Source organism: Eimeria necatrix, genomic scaffold (assembly GCF_000499385.1).
Source record: "Eimeria necatrix Houghton genomic scaffold, Enh_scaff50, whole genome shotgun sequence".
Taxonomy (NCBI): domain Eukaryota; phylum Apicomplexa; class Conoidasida; order Eucoccidiorida; family Eimeriidae; genus Eimeria; species Eimeria necatrix.
In genome coordinates, this window is record NW_013651669.1 from 79,627 (window position 1) to 89,130 (window position 9,504).

The window sequence follows — 9,504 nt, forward strand, 5'->3', positions numbered from 1 at the left end:
GCTTGCTGGAACGATGAAACTGCTGTGTGTCTTTGGACGGGCGCTCTCAGCCGTAGGACTGCGCGCCTCCCCGAGAGCTGCATGGGAGCAGCCGCTGCCCTCACCGCCACGCAGCGCACCACTTCTGTGTTGTTGTTCTTTCAGCGACGTAGCGCAATTCAACTCGGCTTATTGAGTCGGAAAGACGAAACTGCATTACGGTGCAGCCAGTCCCAGGTAAGGTGAAGATTACATGGTCTCCGCAGCCGGGAGGAATTGCGACGGCGGAGACGCCGCCTCCGCTCGCATCAGCTGTTGTGTAACTACGCAACAGATCCTCAACCCTGTTCTCCCATGTGCTGACTGCAATCCCAAACCGAGCCACGCCACCTCGCCGCCACGCCACCCTCTGAAACACCACGCAGCTGCACTTTCGCCGCGGTGGAGCGATTCAGCCTAAAACCACGGCAACAACGACGCATTTAAATGCCATAAGGCACCCCCGCGGAATGCTGCACTGTAGAGGGAGGAAGCCAGCTGCGCTGCAAGGCTGCTGCCAAAGTGGTCGCTGCTCTGATATTCCCACAGAAGGGCAGCGGTGAGAAAGCCCACAGGAGATCTGCCGCTGCTTAAAGCGTGAGCACGACTAAACGCGAAACGCAAAAGCAAGAACCCGACGATGAGAAAGAAGCGAAGCAGCTGTCACCAGCAGACATGCGGAGGGGCAGAAGGGGAGGCGACTACGGGCCCAAGTCAGATGCTTGAATTCGAGCACAACACGGCGAAACAGCTTAACACGCCAACAAGATGCACTAATTATCGATTTAAAAACCAAATTCGTTTCACTTAGTACGAGAGAGGCCCCATAGTGGTACCTGCTGTAGAAGGCAGCACGCCAAAGCAGCACTGTGCGCCATCGAGTGTGCGGAGGCGCCGTAATGGGGGGCAAGAACGAGGGGAAGGGGAGTGGGGGATGCAGCGTAAGCATACCAGAATTCCGTTTCAAAAACGCATTTAACACTTAATAATGACAGAATATCATGGTAACACGATTTAAATTTTCACAGTAAGAATTATTTCTTATCCTCCCCCAAAACGCGTGTCCTGAGAGATTAGGAGACGCGGTGGTCGCAGCACAACGCCAGAAAATTCAACCCTAGAGTTCAAAGCTACTAAACCTGTTTTATCGCACTTAAATTAGCACATTGACGCATATGGGATACGACTTACATAATTGGGGCTTTTCTAGGCCAAAGTGAGTGTGAAGCAGGGGGATGATCTCCGGTCCTGACCTCTCAGGTGGAGTAGTGCACGGCACTACATTACGCGTGGAATTCATAGACTAAGGTTATAAGATGCAGTAAATTTAGAAGTTAGCGCATAGTTGAGCATTAGGGACGTTAATTGTAGGAGTTTTCCTTGGCACTTTCAAACAAGGCGCAGGAAACACTGATTGGGGCTGGGGAAGACTACGCTATTAGTGTGCCAGCTTGAGTGGAAGAAGCGTTCGCCTCTAGTTGTCTTCAGGGTTTCAAACTCTCCTAATTAATTCATGTTGGCTTATGCAACGTAACCGCTGCATTTTGTGAGGATATATACGATCTGCACCTAACCGCGGGCCGTTGTTGTAGCAAGTGCTCGCAGTCCAAAGTCTAAACTAGCTGGACCAGCGCATCTGAGTAACTCTGAGGGCTTCCACCCATCCGCACTTTTTTATTACCTTCAAGTACCTTCACGTTTGTATTCCAGACACCCAAAGGATTGTCTAAGCTGGAATTGAGCCTCAGGAGAAATCGTTTTAGTGAACTCTCCCCACATTTCCCCATCAGCATGGCGCTGACCAACAGACTCTTCCCGCTACCCCTTCTGCAGCCGCTTTGTATTTGCGGCAAAAAATGTGTTTATATGTGGTTTGCGTGCAACTGTATAAAACTTTCAGCCAGGCTCACCTAAAGTAGACATGGATGCGAGTTTTATAATGCTCACATCTTTTCCTAATGCGCCCGCAGGAACTGCAGCGAATTGCATTAAATGATGCACTTGCCGAAATATATTGTATTCCCGTGAAGGGCGCTTTTGAACGGGGGGCTCACAGTAGGGACGCACCAACTGTCTTGACCAATACTCTTTTGAACAATGTGTGCCTGTTTTCCTTCTCGACAGTCAATGTTGTTGTTTGTTTCTCCTAGAAGTACTGCTTTCGTGTTTTGAGTTGTTTTAAGCACAGCTATCCAGATATGGAAACGCGTCGGCGACGTAGTTTGTTCATGCTTTGCAGGCGTCGTCGAAGGTGATGGCGCTTAAAAGGGTCACGGAATAGCCATATGAGAGACGCGTGGTCACTGCGCTTTCCATGTGTGTTTGTATTTTCGGCGGGGAGCAGCTGCAACAGGTGTGCAGTAGTTGTTGCGGACTCATTGCTGCATCCAGCATGGTTGGTTTTGTCAGTGGTGACACTCTAGTTACGCTTTCGATTTCCACTGGACAAATCTTGCAACTGTCATACATACATACAATCATACATGCACTTGTGAGTTTGGCAGCAGACAAGCCTGCGTGTGTGACGTTCTGACGAGTTTGGTGGAAATAACTTTCTCTATCAAAGCACAAAGTTCTTGCACTACTGCTGTTTCCCCTGGTATTTCAGTGAACATGATATGTGTGTGGATCTCACTGCTATAAGCCATTCGTAATCAGCTCCAATGAGTGTTTCTGCCTTATTCGGGTTTTTCGGTTAAAGTGCTATCGGACTTGTGCTTAGTCATCACTAGCCAACGCTCATTGGTGGCGCAGGTTGGTAGACTGGAGTGGTAGATATAGCTCGTGCACACACTGGGACAAAAGGTGCTTCCGGTGGCAAATGGAGCTCGATACAGATGAGTTCTAGCGTTCAGTGCACCAGATGATGGCGCTAACGATGGCACTTCAGTACGGTATTGTTGTGATCCATGTTCATCTCCCGTAGTGCCTTTTGCGTTGCGAATGGAGTGAGGACATCGCGCGTCATTAGAGGGGATATTGCATGTCACAGACTACGTTGCACCGAAGAACGACGGTGCACTAGCTTCGGACGGGATTCACAAGGAGAAGGGGTTAACAATAACGTAGTTCGGTTGTGCAATGTCTTGATGAAATGGGTAACGTGCGCTACACAGGCTTGCGAGCTTGCGGAGCTTGTCTGCATAGCGAATTTTGGTGCCCTCTGAAGACTTCTGAATTGCCCATACTGACGCGAAATGCGATGAGTCGTGGCAGCCGCTCTAGCCAGGTGACAATTTGTTGTTGCCGTTTATAAAACATTGTTCGGAGTGTGCATGCGTGCATTGGCTTACAATGACATGCGAGGGGCGAGTAATGTGTCCACGAAGTACTGGTGGCGAAACGTAGGAAGTAGTGTAGGCATATAGTTGTACACCAATTCAGCTCTAAGTTGCCGGTCTTCTGCAGTGCCTTCTGCACATTCACTCTATCCAGGGCATTGCAGAAGACCGACAACTCTACAGCCGAAAAGCCCGGAGAACGCCGAAAAACGCATTGAAACTTACTAGCCAGCCTTGCTCAGTGAAGCTGGCGAGATACATACACAGCTCCGGAAGCATTATGGCCCTCAGCAGCCTGCGCCAATCTGTAACTTCTGCCGAGAAGTGGCTGCATTGTAGAGGGTTGCTTTGAGTGTGGCACAAGCCCTTAGAATGCAAAGCGACGCTTCTGTGCGTCTAGGGCTGTTCGGCTTCGAACAACAGCGTAGCCTAACAATTCCACAGTTCATGGGCCGCTTTTTCGAATTTCCGTTTTGAAGCGTATTGCAAGACCGTGGTTCCTAGCATGTATTGCTTTTGGCCATGTTGCCGAGATTGCATAAATCCAGGGGATTCCAGCTCATTGGTGTTTCTGCGTTTCCCCAAGGCTGACATCTTTCAAAGGCCAAAATAAAACGCCCGTAAAATGTAGTAAGGATGCTGCTTTTGCAACTTTTATTTTGGCCAGATCTGTTACATTCCGGTGTGTTCAAGACGTCCACTGATACAGCTTCCACATTTTCCGGCAGGTTACACTCTGTCATAAGGAGATTTCCATTACGGATTTATAACCTGCGCACGAAGTTGATGTTTCGGAATGCAGTGGAGGCTTAAAAACAATGTGCCATCAATTCGCCCACGTACGAAAGGTGGCTTTTGTTGAATTGCTGTTAGTCGCAGCCAATGCGTATGGCACCGGCTTTCAAGCTTCTGTGGTAATGGAAAGACGTCTACGGTCTAGCGGAGCCTTTGAATCATGCTCCAAGATGATTTCTTCTATAGCTTCCCTTTGCGCTGACCCAACAATTTTATGACAATGAGTAAACCGACAGTAATTCCAGCTTTAGGGACTACTGGCTAGGAATGTGTCCTTATTCGTCGCCTAAGGAGTGATGAATTTTCTTGATACTGTGGAGTGTCAGAAGCCTTGGTGATGCGCCTCATAAAGGGTATCCCGCTTTCATCCCGCAGATTCACAGGCCTGCGTCGAAATGTGGTACAGGCGTTTATCGGTAGCTCTGCCACGCAAAAAGAAAAACTGCATTAAACTTCACGGTACCACGGCGCCTTCATCAAGTAATGACGATGGAGCGAGCACCTTGCAGAAATTCGAGGTACCACAGCATACTTCTCCGTATATCACGAAGTTACCCGCTATTGGGTCAGTTGTCCCTAGGACGAAAAAGAAGGGTTCCCGAAAGGTTTGAATCATACATCTGTATATAATGACACAGAACTTCAAGCCGAATTGTAGGGCCTGCGTCACTGCCAATGTGAAACAACGCTGCGCGTTAGTGCACAGCAACTACGCCGGCTATTGCGTAAAGCGTCCTCTGTCAGTGGTGCTTGCGGAGATACCAAGATGCAACTCCCATACCGCATACTGCATAACTAGCTGATCAGCGCAAAGACATCCCTCTAGTGAAGATACCCGCTGGGAAATGGCACAGACACATGCAAGTTGGGAAGTGCAACGAGAGGACAGCCTAGTCGTAACCATCCGCCGCGCATTGTGACCTAAACGCAGAACTGCTGCGAACCGGGGGAAAATGCTTGGAAGTGTCTTGCACTACATGGAGACGTGTCTCTTTGGTTGTTGAGCAGAATGCGGCTGGAGCAAAGTCCGTCAAATCGCACCTGGAGCAATTGTTCGGACAGCACAAATGGAAAATGTGTCTCAGATGTTATAACGATCTTTAACTTTTCTGGTATCAAACGATGCTGCAACGTAAGCAGTTGAGGCTGGCGTCTCTGGGTCTGCAGCTGGTGCTGCTCGCTCGGCGCTGAGGCTGCTACCACTTAGTGAGACACGAAGTTATCCATCTTTGGATGGTCCTACGGCCTGTCGGAAATCCTACCGCGCGCACGCAGCCTCTATTAATCACCGACACCGCTAGCTAGGGAAAAGCTCTGTGCTACGGCCGCTAGACGACGCACCCTGGTGGGTAACAGTGCACTCAGGGACAAGAAAGCCATGCCGACTTTCGGTCCGGGTAAAGAGTAGCGCCACTACCGGTGGGACTCCTCCTACGCGCCTAAAAGCCTTTGTCACTGCACCTGACCTGCGGTCCTGGGGCAAAGACTGCCTGGGACTAGCTTTAATTAAGGTTTTATCTTTGTGTCAGCCTCTACGCTGATCGCAAAAGTGTGCTGGACTGAAGCTATGAAGCAGCAGTTAATGACCAAGTGGCGCACGAGCTGCTGTGCAATGAAGTTTAACCTCTTACGACAGCTCGTCTAAATATCAAAATCGCTGAGGACTCCCTTTGTTTTTGCAAACCTATCTGTATCTGAAAACAGTTCGTGGCACCTGGGATCAATCCACTGCCTGCTCAGGTAGCAGTAGGTCAGGACCCCTGGCACCATCAAACATTTGACGAAAAAAGCTTGCGGCACTGCAGCCAGAGCCACTTGGCCTAGAAAGCAAGCAATGACACTGGGATTGACCACAGCAAAAGCATGTGCTGCTTAGAGTGGCTCTTGCTCCATTCACTATCCAAGCCTTTGCAAAAGAAAGCGGTTGTGGAACGCTTGGCAGTTCTTCGGGTGTTTGACGGAAGGGCGGTACAAATGTGGCATATGAGCCCGTTGCAATGCGGTTTTCACGATTTTCTTTGTTGAAATGATTCAATGAAAGCTCTCTAGTAGGCGGGTATTCAGGACCTGTATCTCGAATTTGAGTGACCGACTGCTTCACAGGGCCCGTGGGAGAAACGCCACTCGGCCGAAATAATCCACCAGGCAGGCGGCGCTTTGGCAAGGCTTTGGTTCCTCCCCGTGGAGCAAGCCCTTGCAAATCCGTTCCAGTGGCAACGCTGTGAGATGGTAAAGAGCTCTTCTGAACCTCTTCAGCTTCACAAAAGGGCTGCTTCGATCCCAGGGGTCGCGGGCGCCCCAGAAGCTGCACCAGGTGGTTCTGGAACTCGATTTCTTTCCTGCGTCCGCATTGGCTCAAGCACATATCAGTGATTATTGGAAGCCGAAAGAACCAACGCATTTGCCAGCCTATGTGTCCGTCATAGTGCTTTCTCGTCGTCCACACGTTCAGCTAAGTGAATATTGTGTTGATACAGAGCAAAGAAAAAAGCAACTTCGTATCATCCTTTAAAACATTTACACCGCATAGACATAAACGGCGATTTGTACAGGGAAACACTCGGAACTCAACTCCCATGCCCGAAGACAAGAGCCCTGTAAGTCCGACAGAAACGATAAATGTGTGGCATACGTATTATTAATGTTGCAAAGAGGCAGTCTGTTTTCTAGAACTCACTGTGCTACAGATGCGGGGCAATCTGGAGGAATTCGCCACTCCTCTAGCGGCTCGCTGGAGCTACTTGCACCTTCTGGATAAAGTTTCAAGATGACCCAGCCCCTCACAAAGCAGCATATACAGAGGCCGTCTTTCCATGATTTATTCTTTTTGTGCTTCTGTGCAGTATAGATGCATTCAGTGGAAAAGTCGAACCACGTTGGAGGGGCCTCCATTTGATCGAAAGCTAAGGGCTATATCGGCTGCACCACATGCAGCAAAAGGAAATTAGGCCAATGGTCCACGTACAGAGTACTCATCCATTTAGCCAAAGTGTCAACTCGTGTGGGAACCATTCCTCAACCACCCACCACAGCCACCTGAAGCCGAGCAGTGTGGCTACAGAAGGAAAAAATTTCTCTTATCATTCGCAGTAACTGTCACAAAAATGCGAGCAACACTCTGTTACACTGGATTTTATTCATCTGGGTCACGCTTTAGGTGAATCTTACTAGGCCCAGCCCCGAGCACATCCCTACTACAAACGCCTCCTTCTGAAGGCCAACGGCTACTTAAAAGCTAAACGAGCATGTCTCAGTTGTGAAACATTTCTGAATTCGAATGTTGTCCTGAAAGTTACTCCACGTTACTCTTACAGCCGCTGCAGCTGAACATGTCTTGTGCGTTCCATGCTGCTGCATTGAACGGCCAAGACAACATTCACATGCTGTTGACAGATTTGCGACGCCAGCACTTAACAAGAAATAAATAAAGCAAAGTATATTATAGTCATTTATGTACTGGCATAATGCCAATAGCCTGCAGCTGTTGTGAGACCCCCAGTGAGCGATTCTCCAGTGACACCCTCGCGACCAGATAGAAATGTGCTCAACCCAACAACGCTTGAAGCTGGAGTTAACAGAGGTAATTAATTTAGGAGCTCTCTTATGTTGATAGGACATTAGTCAGCGTTTGTCTGAAAAGCAAGGAGTTTGCCTACTCGTGAACCGGCTGTGTGGAGTGCTGGGTTGAGACGAGGGGTAGCACTAGCTGGCAGGCAACAACTGGTTACATGACCAGCCCGACGGAAAAGTTAGCTTGTGCGGCCATGCGTGATGAAGAGAGGGTGGCCATGTCGCACGACATATGCCACTATACTGGAGTGCAGCGCCCATAATGCCACTCCATCAGGCTGCGCACATACGAAAAACTGAAGCATGCTGTCTGCACTATTCGCTGTTTTTCAAGAAGTTGTGAAGCTCATTAACTGTTGCTTGCGGTTCTCATGCTAATGCAGTAACACTCCTTTTCATGTCCAGAACTGCTGAAGGATTAATGCTGGAAGTTCCCAGCAAGTAAAAGGCTGTGAGACATCGAGGCATGGCACAATACGCTGGGCCTGAACAAATCACCGGCACAGTAAGTATGACTTTTCCGGTGAAGCGTACATGTGAATGAAATCAATGCGCTCTCAAAGTTGTGATGCCGTTCGACACAATAGCGCACAGCACCTCAACACTATGGACGGGACAGTCGCATGCATGTGTTGATATGCCGAACGGAAGACCCCCTCGTGTGATACAAGCTTCACCCGATTTCGCTGGCATAGCCTTGTTTGGCTGTGCTCATATTACACGCGGGAATGTCCAACAAATATGAGCACAGCCTAGCTTCCAAAGGTTCTTTAGCTTGCATGTTCCCGTATGCATTGTGACAACACATTCATGACCAGACTCGTGAAGGGCCACGAGCCAACACGGGACCCTTCTATTGCGACATGCGGGCACACGTTGGCCGAACAATCTTCAGGAGCTCGCCCGTACTCTGTTGAACTGTGGCTGGAGATTAACTCAGCTCTAGAATGCAAGTATAGCCCTGCTAGGTCGAAGCTTTGCACTGAGTAGGACTTCGGTTCGCTGCTTTTCAGCAACTGTTAGTCACTACAACGTTAACAGGTGTCCTGCTTCTGCACAGAAGCGCAGCACAAAAATGGCCGCTCAGCCGAGAAGCGCCAATTTGGCTGCTTCACGAAACAAGTAAATTACGGTAAAAGCGGCATGAATGAAGTATTTGGACAAGAATGTGGACAATACACTAAAACTATTCGTTGGGGAAAAGTTTCTCAGAAATTGTCGAAAAAAGCAATTTCTGCGAAGCCGTGGCCAAATTAAAGACTTCTGAATTAATTGCTCGCTGCGAAGTTGTGCAGGCCTCTTGCATTCGCAGGGTGTGCAGCGTAGTTCTACGTACAAGAGATGGTGTAGCGATCAAGGACAGTGCCGAGACAATCATTGAAAGAATCACCTATCCTTCAGAACAAAAGTAGTCATAAAAAAAGTAGTCATAAAGTACGTAGTGTTCACGCGTAACGGGCCAGGAGGAGACCGCATCACACTCGTTGTTAAGGAGTTGGTAAACAGCTGTATTGCGCCTTCTGAGAACTCCTGTTTACGAAGTCAGAGACCACACGCTACGAGCACCTTCCATCAGCTGAGATAATATATACTTGCGCCTACTCTAGACAGGACGGCTTTACTGTTAGGGCTTTTTTACGGTTAAAAGTTTAGGACTTACGGTTTACCTACGGGATTAGGATTTAGGGCTTAGGGCTTAGGGCTTAGGGCTTAGGGTTTAGGGTTTAGGGTTTAGGGTTTAGGATTTAGGGTTTAGGGTTTAGGGTTTAGGGTTTAGGGTTTAGGGTTTAGGGTTTAGGGTTTGGGGTTTAGGGTTTAGGGTTTAGGGTTTAGGGTTTAG